The sequence below is a fragment of the Silurus meridionalis genome, chromosome 6 (genome assembly GCF_014805685.1).
Source record: "Silurus meridionalis isolate SWU-2019-XX chromosome 6, ASM1480568v1, whole genome shotgun sequence".
NCBI classification, from domain to species: Eukaryota; Metazoa; Chordata; class Actinopteri; order Siluriformes; family Siluridae; genus Silurus; species Silurus meridionalis.
In genome coordinates this window covers 22,973,627-22,989,458 of record NC_060889.1, presented here as the reverse complement: position 1 = coordinate 22,989,458, position 15,832 = coordinate 22,973,627, and the positions used below count along the sequence as shown (strand labels likewise).

Sequence of the window (15,832 nt, the reverse complement as noted above, 5' to 3'; positions counted from 1 at the left end):
GAAGGCATGGAATTAGCTTCCATTGTTATGCTGATGATACTCAGCTATATATTTCATCTAAACCAGGCGATACAGCTCAATTAACCCGGATGACTGAGTGTGTTAAGGAACTAAGAGATTGGATGACCCATAACTTTCTACTTTTAAATTCTGATAAGACTGAGATTTTGCTCATCGCCCAAAAACTGGTATACAGACGCTCCAGCATCTCAACCTGCATTTAGACGGATGTTCTGTAACCACTAGTTCAACGGTAAAAGACCTGGGTGTTATTTTAGACAGCGACTTGTCTTTCAAAAATCACATCAATCAGGTTACAAAACAGCCTTCTTTCACCTTAGAAATATTTCTAAGCTAAGAAATATGTTGTCTATATCCGATGCAGAGAAGCTCGTCCATGCGTTTATGACCTCCAGAATAGACTACTGTAATGCGTTACTAGGTGGATGTCCTGCTTCATTAATAAACAAGCTTCAGTTAGTCCAGAATGCAGCAGCCAGAGTTCTTACAAGGTCAAAAAAATATGATCACATAACCCCGATCTTATCGTCCCTACATTGGCTTCCTGTTAAGTTTCGAATAGACTACAAACTATTACTTCTCACTTATAAAGCACTAAATGGTTTGGCTCCGTGTATCTATCCAGTCTTTTAACACGCTACAATCCGCCACGCCCCTGAGATCTCAAAACTCTGGGCTTCTAGTAGTTCCTAGAATAGCAAAGTCCACTAAAGGTGGTAGAGCATTTTCACATTTAGCTCCTAAACTCTGGAATAGTCTTCCTGACGGTGTTCGGGGCTCAGACACACTCACCCAATTTAAGTGTAGATTAAAACGTATCTTTTAGCAAAGCCTACACATAACACACATCACATCATAACCTTGTGCTCCAGAACATCTGATCACATGCACATTATCAACTTGTGCTGTTAATATCATGAACAGCAGCTACGCTAATTCCTCTCCACTGCTTCTCTTTCTCTCCCCATCCCGAGGCATCCTGAGGTTGCTCCAGCTCCAGTCACCTCCCACCTCGTGATGATTACGGACCTTTAAAGAAGTAGATGCCGAACTCACAAACATCCTGAACCATCTAGAGACGTACCAGTGCCATTTGGATCCCGCTACATGTGTGGAGTTTTGACATTGGACCTCCTGGAGTGTTTAAAGGCTCTGGCATGGAGAAGCTGATGCTGGATCTGTGGTGATCACAAATGCTGAGCTTATAAAACTCGGAGCTACTAACCATATAGACTGTTTAAGACTGCAGAAAGAACATTACTTATAATCTTATACTCCAGTAATCATGTTAGTCCTCACTCTCCAGTGTTCTGTATTGTTGAAAGATTTATGATCAAACTCTTGATGTCACCCAGATGAGGATGGGTTCCCCTTTTGAGTCTGGTTCCTCTCAAGGTTTCTTCCTCATAACATCTAAGGGAGTTTTTCCTTGCCACAGTCGCCACGGCTTGCTCATCAGGGACAAATGCACACCATTCACCATCACTGTTGATTTGTGTAAAGCTGCTTTGAGACAATGTCTGTTGTGAAAAGCGCTATACAAATAAACTTGACTTGACTTGACTTGACGTGTGTGGGTGTGTGTGTGTGCGCTTATTGTCCGGGATGAGAGATGAAAGAATGAAGTGAGTGTGTGTGTGTGTGTGTGTGTGTGTGTGTGTGTGTGTGTGTGTGTGCGGCATGCTACCTGGCGTGTGTGTGCACCCACAGCGCTGTAGCGAGAAACAGAGGAGAAGTGAAAGTATAGTGTGTGTGTGTAGCGTCGTGCTGACCATAGGGACAGTTCACTCTGTCACATCACCTTCCCCCTCTGCAAGCCGCGAGCTTGCCGGGTGGCGAGACAGGTAGTCAGCAGTCAGGTTCTGTTTCCCTGGACGACGTCTGATTCTGAAGTTGTACGGCTGCAAGGAGAGGTACCACCTGGTCACCCGAGCATTGTGGTCCTTCATGGTGTGGATCCAGGTTAATGCTCTGTGGTCTGTTTCAGGGTGAATTCTCTTCCTAGCAGATAGTACTTCAGGCTCTCCAGGGCCCACTTGATTGCCAGGCATTTCTTTTCAATAGTGGAGTACCGGGTTTCAAGTGGCAGCAGTTTCCGACTCAGAAAGGCGACTGGTCTCTGGTTGCCTTCCTCACCCTGGGTCAAGACTGCTCCAATGCCCACCGTAGATGCATCAACCTGGATGGTGAACCGCTTTGTGAAGTCTGGACTGCGTAGGACAGGCTCTGCACACATTCTTTCCTTCAGTGTGACGAAGGCTGTCTCACAGTTCTTCACCGCCTTTCCCAGCAGGTTGGTCAGCGGTCCTGCAGTGGTGGAGAAATTTGGGATGAACCGCCGGTACCATCCCACCAGTCCTAAGAAGGACCTGACCTCCTTCTTAGTTGTAGGCCTCGGGCTGTTGCGAATGGCTTCCAGCTTGTCCACTTGCGGCCTCAGCTCTCCGTCACCCAAGCGGTAACCCAGGTAGTCTGCCTCAGCCTTGGCCCACACACATTTAGCCACGTTCAGTGTCAGGCCCGCCTCCTGGATCCTCCTCAGGGTCTGCTCGAGGTGGTTTAGGTGATCAGCCCAGGTCTCGCTATAGACCACCACATTGTCCAGATACGCGGCCGACCATTCTTCCCCGCCTTGCAGCACTTGGTCCATCAACCTTTGGAACGTTGCTGGTGCCCCGTGTAGGCCGAAGGGAAGAACCGTGAACTGGAACAGTCCAAGTGGGGTCCTGAACGCTGTGTAAGGTCGGGACGTCTTTTTCAGAGGCACCTGCCAATATCCCTTACACAGGTGTTGTCCTTCTTCGGTACGATGACCACCGGACTACTCCATTCACTGCTTGACGGCTCGATTACTCCCAGTTTGCTTGTACCAGTTCGGGTAATACCGGTACATCACGTCCCAAAATAACATCTGCCGGTAGGGTTTCCACAACAGCCACAGTGAGTAGGTAGGTCTGCCCGTTTATGGACACATTTACCTCGGTTTGGGGGTACTGTTTCACCTCTCCATGCACACATTGTAACTTTGTGTGATGCGTGAAAGACACACTGGTCACGTGACATCTTTTCACCAGTGACATTGAACTCCCAGTGTCCAACAAACTCTTCAACTCCTTCCCATTAACGGTCACTGGAACGAGTTGGGGGTTCCCCATACAGTTCACTGTACTGTCCTCCTTCCTTGGGACATAACAAAACTCCGTCAGCTTGGCCTTTCTTGCTGGGCACACGGTTGCTTTCGGGTAATACCGGTACATCACGTCCCAAAATAACATCTGCCGGTAGGGTTTCCACAACAGCCACAGTGAGTAGGTAGGTCTGCCCGTTTATGGACACATTCACCTCGGTTTGGGGGTACTGTTTCACCTCTCCATGCACACATTGTAACTTTGTGTGATGCGTGAAAGACACACTGGTCACGTGACATCTTTTCACCAGTGACATTGAACTCCCAGTGTCCAACAATCCCTTCAACTCCTTCCCAATAACGGTCACTGGAACAAGTTGGGGGTTCCCCATACAGTTCACTGTACTGTCCTCCTTCCTTGGGACATAACAAAACCCCGTCAGCTTGGCCTTTCTTGCTGGGCACACGGTTGCTTTGTGTCCTGGCTGTTGACAATAGTAGCACGTGAGTTTCTGTTCTCTGGTGTCTTTGTCCCCTTTGCTGGCTTGAATGTGGCGGCGAGATTCTCCAGCGCTCCATCCACTGGTAGAACTCTTCTGGTCACCTTTCACCAGTTGGAAATGACGACTCTCCTGGTGAGCGTTCCAATACTGCTGGGCAAGTTTTGGCAGCAGCTAGCCCAGTTCTCGGCTCCCGTTCCTTTACCCATATCCTGATCTCGTATGGCAGGACACGGAGAAACTGCTCTAGGATGACCATCTCACCAATCTCCTCCTTGGTGTGTAGTTCCGGTCGCACCCAACGGTGGTACAAGTGCCTCAGCCAATTATACGTCTCTGAGGGTGTCTCTGCAACTGGGGTTGTAGTCGCACGAAACCGCTGAGGATAGGTTTCTGGAGAAACGTTAAACTTCTCCAACAGCGCCTTCTTGAGCTCACTGTAGACCACTGCTTGGTCTTCATCCATTGCCAGGTAGGCCTCCAGTGCTTGCCCGGTCAACAGTGGAACCAGCTGGTAGCTCCATTCGTCCTCCGGCCACTTACAGGTTCTGGCGAGCCACTCAAACCGATGCAGATAGTTCTCAATGTCTTCCCCTTGCTGGAAGCATGCCAACTTGGGCTCGGTTCTGAGCATTGGCTGACTGGTGGGCGTCGGTGTGCTCTGGACCCTTAGTGCAGTAGCACTTCGACAGGGAGCTGATGTGGGAAGCTCCAGTTGTGGGCTTCCTGTTGGAGTGTGCGAAACCCTTGGGGACACGCAAATTCTCCGGGGTGCTGGTGTGGGCAGCTCCATTCGTGGGCTCTCCAGGCCCAGTGATGAAGAAGCTGGTTGGATGGCTTGCTGCATGGTCTCCTGCAGAGTCTGCAGCACTTGGAGGTAGTGTTGCTCTTGCTGCTCCTGTGTGTGCATGAACTGCCGGAACACCTCTGCCATCCCTTCTTCGAATGGTTTAAGGGGCGGCCCTGCTCCAGTCCTGGATGCCGTACCCTTGGGTCGTACAGGAGGCAACCAATCCTCCTCTCTTTCTTCCTCAGTTGAATCCACTGTTCCCCAGGCTCCATCTTCATCAGTGGCTGCCTGGGTCTGGGAACGAAGCACCATCCTGGCCTTGCGTCCTCCTGGCACTGTCCTGCGAGTAGCCATCCCACTTCTGACACCAAATGTGGTAGAGCAGCCTTACGGGTTCGCCTTCCACCCAAATAATGGCAATACTCGCTGTGATGTTCCGTGTAAAGTGGTGTTTATTTACAGCGTGCTCAAGTGCAAAGTCCAAAATATATATAATACCCCAGAAAAGAAAAAGTGGCAAAATAACAAAACAAAGACAATTACGGGAAAGTAAAGAAAACTATATACAAAATAGGGGCACCTGCTCATGTGCATTCACTACAATAGTTCTCAGACTCCGTTATCTCCACAATGCAACACTCCTACAACTCCACCCCGAATTGAAGTGGGAGACTGGTTTATGAAGTGTGAGCCTTGGACTCAACCATTTCACCCAAAGGGGTTTGGTAATTTGTAGCCAGTCACAGAATGGCTTATTAACATTATAAATATCATGATAAGTAATAAACATGATAACAATAATAATACTAATAATAGCAATAATAATAATAATAATAACAGAAATTATAACAATACCAATAATAATGATAATTACACAAAAAAAAAGTCCCATCAACATAAACTTGCCGACTTCCGGTTTTGCCGCGCATGCACGACGCAGTGCTGGCGCTTTAAAGCCATCCGCTATTCAGCGCTCAGGTTGGCTGCTATCCAAACCCAACCCGGAAGACCGACGCAACAAACAGGTGAGTACACAAAGTTTTAGGAAGTCCTTCCGTTTGTGTGTGTGTGTGTGTGTGTGTGTGTGTGTGTGTGTGTGTGTGTGTGTGTGTGTGTGTGCGCTTATTGTCCGGGATGAGAGATGAAAGAATGAAGAGAGTGTGTGTGTGTGTGTGTGCGAGTGGCATGCTACCTGGCGTGTGTGTGCACCCACAGCGCTGTAGCGAGAAACAGGAGAAGTGAAAGTGTAATGTGTGTGTAGCGTCGTGCTGACCATAGGGACAGTTCACTCTGTCACATCATCATTCTTCTTCCTCCAAACACATTTAGTGGAATTATGACCCAAAAGTTCTATTTTGGTCTCATCTGACCACATGACTTTCTCCCATGACTCCTCTGGATCATCCAAATGGTCATTGGCAAACTTAAGATGTGCCTGGACATGTGCTGGTTTAAGCAGGGGAACCTTCCATGCCATGCATGATTTCAAACCATGACGTCTTAGTGTATTACCAACAGTAACCTTGGAAACGGTGGTCCCAGCTCTTTTCAGGTCATTGACCAGCTCCTCCCGTGTAGTTCTGGGCTGATTTCTCACCTTCTTTAGGATCATTGAGACCCCACGAGGTGAGATCTTGCATGGAGCCCCAGTCCGAGGGTCTTTGGACAGCTCTTTGGTCTTGGCCATGTTAGTAGTTGGATTCTTACTGATTGTATGGGGTGGACAGGTGTCTTTATGCAGCTAACGACCTCAAACAGGTGCATCTAATTTAGGATAATAAATTTAGTGCAGGTGGACATTTTAAAGGCAGACTAACAGGTCTTTGTGGGTCAGAATTCTAGCTGATAGACAGGTGTTCAAATACTTATTTGCAGCTGTATCATACAAATAAATAGTTTAAAAATCATATATTGTGATTTCTGGATTTTTTTTTTAGATTATGTCTCTCACAGTGGACATGCACCTACGATGACAATTTCAGACCCCTCCATGATTTCTAAGTGGGAGAACTTGCAAAATAGCAGGGTGTTCAAATACTTATTTTCCTCACTGTAAGATGTTGTTCACTTCCTCCCCAACAATGACTAAACAACACATCCAGGAATCCAATGCTCCTTTGTTGTCAAGCTTCTCAACATAAACAAAAGATGAGATCCTACAAGTCTTCCAATCTTGCAATCCCACCAACTGTCCTCTAGATTTCAATCCCTTCAACTATGCTTCAGACCATCACAAAAGATCTCTTTCCCTTCATCTCCACAATCATCGATGGGTCCTTAACATCTGGCTATGTGGCAACTATCTGCAAGCAAGCAAGGGTCATTCCCATCTTAAAGAAACCTGCTCTGGACCGATCAGACATCAACAACTACAGACGGTATCACTTCTCTCCTTTCTTTTTAAATCTCTGGAACACACTGTTTTTAACCAACTGTCTGTCTCTCACAGAACAACCTCCATGATCCGAACCAGTCTGGGTTCAAAGCGGCACATTCCACAGAGACGGCCGTTTTAGCTGTTTCTGAGAAACTGCATGCTGCTCAATCAGCCAAGCTTTCATCTGTACTCATCTTCCTGGACCTTTCAGCAGCATTTGACACAGTCAACCACAAGACACTTTTGTCAACCCTCAAGAGCCTTGGTATCCATGGAACAGCATTGAAATGGTTTGCTTCCTACCTGGAAGGTCACTCATACCAGGGGAGGGGATCCACATCTGCCCTATGCAGACTCACCACTGGTGTCCCACAAGGCTTGGTACTTGGTCCTCTCTTTTTCTCATTCTATACCCACTCCATTGCTGAAGTCATATCCTCAAATGGGTTTTCTTACCACTGCTATGCAGATGACACTCAACTCATCTTTTCTTTCCCTCCATCAGATACCACAGCTTACGCTCAGATCTAGGCATTCTTGACAGACATATCTTCATGGATGAGTGCTCATCAACTTAAACTCAACCCCAGCAAAACAGAACTGCTGGTCATCCCAGGTGAATTATCTCCAGGTCAAGATCTCTGAATAACTCTTCATGACTCTCTGCTCTCCCCATTAGCCACTGCTCGTAACCTTGGGGTAACTATGGACAATGAACTGTCCTTCTTCTCACATGTCGCGAATGTGGCTCGTTCCTGTCGGTTTCTTCTCTACAACATCCAAAGGATTCAACCATTTCTGTCCACATAGGCTACCCAGGTGCTTGTTCGGTCTCTTGTCATTTCGAGACTCGACTACTGCAACTCTCTGCTGGCAGGTCTTCCTCTGAACGTGATTCGTCCCCTGCAAATAATCCAAAACGCAGCTGCATGACTTGTGTTTAATCTGCCCAAGTTCTTTCACACCACCCCACTGCTGCACTCCCTACACTGGCTTTCAGTAGCTGCACGTATCAGATTCAAAACACTGATGCTTGCCTATGTGGCGCGAGGGCGTTGGAGGCCTAGGGGGGAGAGCCGAACGGCTCGTCACACCCAAGCTCAACTTTATATACTTAACCAATTCGACTACGCCACCTGGGAGGGTTACACCCAGGAAATAGAAGTAAACCCCAGAATTTATTAGATCACACGAGTTCGATTCCCATATCAATGAGTGTAGGCAGGAAACGTGGGCATCGTATAAAAAATACAAAGTTTATTGAAAACTTGAAATTAAAATAGAACGAAAAGAAAATATTCTCAATGGTAAAAACAGTCCGGTAACAATTACACAAATAACAAAAATAAACAATCAGACACGAAATATTAAACAACCAATTTACACAACTTCCAAATAAACAAAGCAAAATAGAATCATTAAATACAGGGCTGGGGTTACCCACCGGAGTGATCAGCACCAATTATCAAAAAGCACACTTCCACACACACACACACACACACACACACACACACACACACACACACACCTCACCGTGAACTCAGAGCACCCACTCATACACGTCAAAAGTGTCGCACGGCAAATGTAGAAATAGCACCACCAAAGACCTTTCACCCGTGGGACCCCAGCTCCTGAAAGAAACCAAAAGCAAAATAAATGAAGGAAAAAGCGGATTAAGGTCACAATTCCACCGTAATACGATGGACGGTCACCGAAGCACAATATGATTCACCATATACACCGCTTAAAAGAAACAATGAAAAACTTTATTAAAAGTTTCAGGGAAGCAAAACTCAAAAGGAGCGGCCGCGTCGTCCTTAAGCCAGCCCCGATACTTGCACGTTGCTTGACCCCACAGTAGGCCAGACAATACCAGTTAAAACAAAATCACAAAAGCCAAACGGCAGCAGCAGAAATCCCCTTTTAAATAGTTGTAAGCCGAGGTTGTTCACTCGGCGCGCAGCGAGGGAAAAGTCGAATCGCAGCAATAATCACCCAGGACGAAAAAGGAGGATCCTATAATACAAACGATGATACAGGATATAAATGATACGAGTAATTGCACAACTACATGCCGTAATTCCCCCTAACAAACCCAAACAACTTACCAAACGCAGATAGATGAGTTCCTGAGAATCAATTCACCGCTCAGGATACGCAGCCTTCAAATAACCTGCTGTTAAACTGAAGTTCAAGGACTGCACATTACTCACGCCACCTGACACGCGTTAAAGCTAAACATTGCTAAACAACTTCCTCATACCTGCAGGGAGGGCAGTAAACAGATCCAAAACAGCATCCAACAGGGACACACACTAAAAAGACAGGCTAAGGATACACAAACGAGCCATTAGTGCAACGAACAAAGAAAAACTAATTAGCCAACGCTACATACTAACAGCACATACCTGAAATTACTATAGCAACCGCAAAAGGGGAGGATACAGGCGTGACGCATGCCAGGCTCAAACCAACCCGCTCTAAATAGTGCTTGCTCGCTACTGATTGGTGGTCAGGAGTGTCAATCACCACCTGTACCTCATTCATTCGGTCACAATCCACCCCCAGCTTCTGCATCGTCGCCCCGACGATGAACTAAACCAAAAGCCCACTCTCTTAACTTTCAGTCCCACGGACGGAATAAAACCACAGCTGTACTACCCACTATACTAGACACTGTGAGGTGATGTACATTATACTAGACACTGGGAGGTGATGTACATTAGAGTGCTGCCCAGCAGTACTCCTTCCAGTCCTTCTCACCACACTCTCACCCACCGAAGCAGAGTGTAAAGGAGGGTTCATTAGTGGCTGCACATTCAATCTTACCTCAGGGATTTCTTCTGATTTCTTATGTTTCCAAGATGGCGGCGTGGCAGTAGCTCGCAGCGGCCTCTCCGGATCCAAAAATGGTGCTTTCACCATATTTAGCACGACCCTTCACAATACATGGACACCAGAGTCAGCTGTGTTCATGTGTACGACCACCAGACACTGCTACGGTACAGGCATCATGCAACCAACAATCTGCATGATGATCTTATCAACAACCTTCGCGACCTCGGCTTGCTGCGACCTCGGCGACCTCGGCCACAAAGACCAGGCCCCCAGACCCCGGTGTTACCTGATGCCGGTGGCTGGGAGAGGGGACGTCGAAAGCGCTGTTCGAGGACGCGGAAGCGCGGCAAGCGGGCGGGTGTCCGTGCTAGGCTAAATGCTAACCCTAGCCGGCCGGCTCTCCCGTCCATTTTTCTTTCCAACGTCTGCTCCCTGGACAATAAACTGGACTACATCCGACTCCAGCAAACCACACGGCGAGAGTTTAGGAACTGTTGCGTCTTTGTTTTCACGGAGACGTGGCTCAGCGACAGAGTTCCGGACGCCGCTATCCAGCTAGACGCGCTAACCGTGTTTCAAGCCGACAGAAACGCAGCTCTGTGCAGTAAGACTCGCGGTGGTGGCGTGTGTGTTTATATCAACACGGAATGGTGTAAGAACTCTGTGCTCGTTTCATGCTACTGCTCATCGCTAGTGGAGTTTGTGACTGTTAGATGCAGACCTTTTTATTTACCACGGGAATTCACAACTGTTTACATCGTCGGAGTGTACATTCCTCCCAGTGCTAATGCTAAGGAGGCACTGAGTGAACTCTACGGCGCTATTAGCGACCTGCAGAATGCTCACCCCGACGGATTGTTTATTATCGCCGGAGATTTCAACCATGCGAATCTCAAGACTGTGCTTCCTAAACTCCATCAGCATGTGGACTTTGCAACGAGAGGAGCGAACACGCTGGATCTTGTTTACACAAACATCCCCGGCGCGTATCGTGTGGAGCCCCGCCCCCATTTTGGATACTCAGACCACTGCTCTGTTATGTTGATTCCAGCATACAGACCGCTCATCAGACACTCAAACGGTTCTGAAACAGGTGAAAACCTGGCCAGAAGGAGCTACTTCTGCTCTTCAGGACTGTTTTGAGTGCACTGACTGGGACATGTTTAGAGAAGCTGCAACCTACGGCGATTCCATCAACTTGGAGGAGTACACGTCATCAGTGACCAGCTACATCAGCAAGTGCGTTGATGATGTGACCATCTCCAAGACCATCACTACACGCTCCAACCAGAAACCGTGGATGACTGCAAACGTGTGTGCGCTGCTGAAACAAAGAGACTCTGCCTTCAGATCAGGGGACAAGGCGGCCTTAAAAACAGCAAGGGCCAAACTGTCTCGTGCTATCAGAGAGGCAAAGCGTGCGCACGCGAAGAAAATCCACAACCACTTCCAGGACAGTGGAGACACTTGGCGCATGTGGCAGGGCATCCAGGCGATCACGAACTACAAGACCACATCACCTGCTTGTGACCGTGACCCCTCCCTCCCAGATGTGCTGAACGACTTCTACGCCCGGTTCGAGGTGCAGAACAACGTGGTGGCGAGGAAGACCATCCCTCCTTCCACTGACCAGGTGCTCTGTCTAACCACAGCTGAAGTGAGGAAAACTCTATGCAGAGTTAACCCACGGAAGTCTGCTGGACCAGACAACATTCCTGGCAGAGTGCTCAGGGAATGTGCAGAACAGCTTGCAGATGTCCTCACTGACATCTTCAACATCTCCCTGAGCAGCAACGTTGTTCCCACGTGCCTCAAGACAACGACCATTGTTCCAGTGCCAAGAAGTCTTCTGTCTCCTGCCTCAATGACTATCGTCCCGTCGCTCACACCCATCGTGATGAAGTGCTTGAGAGGCTCGTCATGAGGCACATTAAGACACAGCTTTCACCCTCCCTGGACCCCATGCAGTTTGCGTATCGTCCAAACCGTTCCACGGACGATGCCATCTCCACAACCCTTCATCTGGCCCTCACCCACCTGGATAACAAGGACTCGTATGTACGAATGCTGTTCATTGACTTCAGCTCAGCATTCAACACAATCATTCCTCAGCACCTAATCGAGAAGTTGAACCTTCTGGGCCTGAACACCTCTCTGTAACTGGATCCTGGACTTCCTGACTGAGAGACCTCAGTCAGTCAGGATCGGGAACAGCATCTCCAGCACCACCACACTGAGCACTGGGGCCCCCAGGCTGTGTGCTCAGCCCACTGCTGTTCACTCAGCTGACTCACGACTGTGTAGCAATGCACAGCTCGAACCACATCATCAAGTTCGCTGATGACACGACCGTAGTGGGTCTAATCAGCAAGAACGACGAGTCAGCATATAGAGAAGAGGTGCAACGGCTAACTGCCTGGTGTGGAGCAAACAACCTGTCTCTGAACGTGGACAAAACTAAAGAGATGGTTGTGGACTTCAGGAGAGCACAGAGCGACCAATCTCCACTGATTATTGATGGATCCTCAGTGGAGATCGTCAAGAGCACCAAATTCCTTGGTGTTCATCTGGCAGACAACCTCACCTGGTCACTTAACACCAGCTCCATCACCAAGAAAGCCCAGCAGTGTCTCTACTTTCTGAGAAGGCTGAGGAAAAACCCAGCTCCCTCCCCCCATCCTGTCCATGTTCTACAGAGGGACCATTGAGAGCATCCTGAGCAGCTGCATCACTGCCTGGTTTGGGAACTGCACCGTCTCGGACCGCAAGTCCCTACAGAGGATAGTGAGGACAGCTGAGAAGATCATCGGAATGGACATTTACACTACACGCTGCATCCGCAAAGCACACAGCATTGTGGACGATCACACACACCCTCACACACACTTTTACACTCCTACCATCAGGAAAACGGTTCCAAGCATTCGGCCGCCACAACAAGACTATGCAACAGTTTCTTTCCACAAGCCATCAGGCTTCTTAATGCACAGAAATGAAACGGAACTCTCTCACACACACACACACACACACACACACACACACACACACACACACACTCAAATGTGTGTAACGAACTGTAAAATTTTTCCTGGACTTAACACTTAACACACTCATCACTCATCTCAATCCATTCCACCACCATTCATTTATTTATTTATTATTCTCAACTGTACCACACTCTCAACTGCTGTTTTTTGCACATTTATCATTATCATTGTATTATACTGTTTACATGCTGTTTTTTGCACCTTCGACTGCTGCTGTATTATTTTGCACTACATTGTACTGTTTATACTCACTTCTGGGATAGTTATTTTTATTTTGTATAGTTTTTTACAGTTTTCTTGTACAGTACTGTATAATCAAGTATACAGTAGGTTTACTGGTCGGCGCTATATAGGGTTTTATGTCTTGTCTTGTGTCGTCTGTCTGCACTGTCTGTCTGCACTGTTTGCACCAGGTTGCACTCGATGCACTTTATGTAGCTTGTGTTGTAGCTCTATGTTGTTTTGTTTGTTGTTGTTTAGTGTAGCACCAGGGTTCTGGAGAAACGTTGTCTCATTTTTACTGTGTACTGTGTACCACTGTGTATAGTAGAAATGACAATAAAAGCCTCTTGACTTGACTTCACCAGAATCCTGGGGTTCAGACTGAACCATACTCCTAGGTGCTTGCCTACTACTAACCTGCGGTGTTTCAGGTACCAGAACAAACAAATCTCCCTCGTCTAACTCTTCTTCTCGAGGCCGCACAGTTTTCACTAATGGTGAACATGGGGGGAGGGTTCCTGCCAATCTGAAGTTTCAGCAAAGATCGGTGCACATGCTTTAACTTGCCTAGATCTGTGATGGGAGCAATTGTATACACCACACCTCCTTCCTTAGGTGCCTTCACAATCTGGTACACCACAGAGCTCCACAGGTCATGGATTTTATGTCGACCTCTCATGCTATAGTCACGGAGATATACCAATTGACCCTCCTGCAGTTGTGATTCTCGTACCTGCAGATCGTGCCTGGCTTTTCGGCGGTCAGCAGCGGCCCCCAACCGCTCACGAGCCCCCTCAAAAGCTACCTGCAACCGATCCTGATGCTCCAGGACCCTTTTCAACTCCATATAAACAACACAACTGCTTAATAAGTGCCGACTCAAAGTTACGGCCCTGGTCCGAATGAATACGGCCAGGCACCCCAAATTTACAGAACCATTCAACAACCAGAAGCTGTGCCACAGTCTCAGCTTGTTGATTTCTAGTAGGTACCGCCAAGGTGTATTTGGTGAAAATATCAGTCATGACCAACACATTCTCAAGACCAGAACTTGAGGGTTCCAACACAGTAAAGTCCAAGGCCAGAATCTCATTTGGCCGTGCAGCCAGCAGATGTCCCATGAAACTAACAGGGGCAGGCTGGACACCCTTTGCACACTGGCACCTTTCACACTCATGGCACCACCAGGCAATGTCAGAGGACATCCCTGGCCAATAACATCGTTGCCACACCAGCTGAGAGGTGCGCTCCACCCCCTGGTGCCCGTGCAGTTGATGTAATTGTGTCAACACCTCCGGTTTCATGGCCACCGGCAATAGCACTTGGAGGACCTCCTCTCCACCATCCGGGCGAAACACCCGGCGATAAAGCACCCCCTCCTTCTCCACCAGACGATCCCACTGCCAAAACAGAAGCACAGCAGACCTAGAAAGTTTCTTATGCTCCTCAGAGCTAGGCAGCAATTTCTGCCTCCAGAGCACCAGCAGCTCTCCAATAACTGGGTCAGCCTGCTGCTGAGCAGACATATCACTGATGGAATAACCAGGAAAGGATACAATCTGGTTTACCCAAATCATCAATCCACCTTGGTTGACTTGACGCAATGCAGCAGGAACAGATACACCTGGGCACAAATCCTGAACTTCCACAGCAGGTGAGTTCTGGCGTGACAAGGCATCAGCATTGCGGTTGCTCTTACCTGATCTATACTTAAGCTCAAAGTCAAAGGCTGCTTACCTTTTAACTCCTCGAAGCTACTCTGACACTCCGTAGACCATGCCTCAGCAAACTCACGGGACCCAGACTTTGACCGCTTTGGGGTTGCCAGCTCTGCCACCAACCTGTGGAGGGGGGCAGCCAGCCTCGCAAACCCCTCCACAAAGCGGCGGTAGTAGCTAGCAAACCCCAAAAATGACCGCAAACCTGCAACACTGGTTGGCTGAGGCCACTGCGAAACTGCCTCAATCTTTCCTGGGTATGTGGAAACCCCTTCTGAGGAAATCACATGCCCCAGGTACTGCACTTCGTGTTTGAAGAAGGCACACTTTGACAACTTAGCCTTCAAACCTTCCCTGTGTATCCGGCTTAAGACTACCTCCATCCGAGCTAGATGTTGGTCAACTGATGAGGAGAAAACAAAAATGTCATCAAGGTACAAGAGGAGAGACTGACACTGTTGGTGCCCAAACAACCGTTCCATTAATCTCTGGAAGGTGCTGGGAGCGTTGCAAAGGCCAAACGGCATCCTTTTCGATTCAAAGAGCCCAAACGGAGTACAAAACGCTGTTTTAGATCTAACCGGCTCACTAACAGGGACCTGATTGTACCCACTGGCAAGGTCCATGGTAGAAAACCAACGTGCCCCTGCCAGTGAGTCCAACGTCTCCTCGATACGAGGTAGAGGGAAGGCATCCTTCCTGGTCTTAGCATTTAAATGACAGTAGTCTACACACATGCGTAGACTGCCGTCCTTCTTCTTAACCAAAACGATGGGCGAAGCATAAGGGCTGCAGCTCTCTCTAATTACCTGGGCCTCCAAAAGTTGGTTAATGTGAGCCTTTACTACCTCGTACTCTGAAGGAGGAATACGCCTGTACTGCTGGCGCACAGGGACCCCATCTAGTAAGGGGATGTCATGGGAAATGAGATTAGTACATCCCAAGTCCCCATCATGTATGGAAAACACAGATGAATACCGGTCTAGTAGCGCCCTCACCTTGCCTTGTTCTTCCACCGACAACACAGACAAGTCAATCGCCCGGATCTGCTCTTGTACAGGAGGGGAAACCTACAAAACTTGTGTACTCACCCTAGCTGAAACCTCCTGAACTTCAGTGACCTCTGGGGGTAAGCTCACCACCTGAACATGGTTAACAGTGCCTACGACCGTGCTAGCGTACATCACTACAT

At 48.2% G+C, this 15,832-nt stretch overlaps 1 long non-coding RNA gene across 1 annotated transcript; it reads right to left on the bottom strand.

The window, feature by feature from the left end:
* Nucleotides 1-8,050: 8,050 nt before the first annotated feature.
* On the bottom strand, nt 8,051-9,242 carry LOC124386779. Its single transcript, XR_006926012.1, has 4 exons — nt 9,224-9,242; nt 9,079-9,143; nt 8,924-8,999; nt 8,051-8,831 (listed from the first exon to the last, which is right to left on the bottom strand). It is a non-coding gene; the product is annotated as an uncharacterized LOC124386779 (long non-coding RNA).
* Between the last annotated feature and the right edge of the window lie 6,590 nt (nt 9,243-15,832).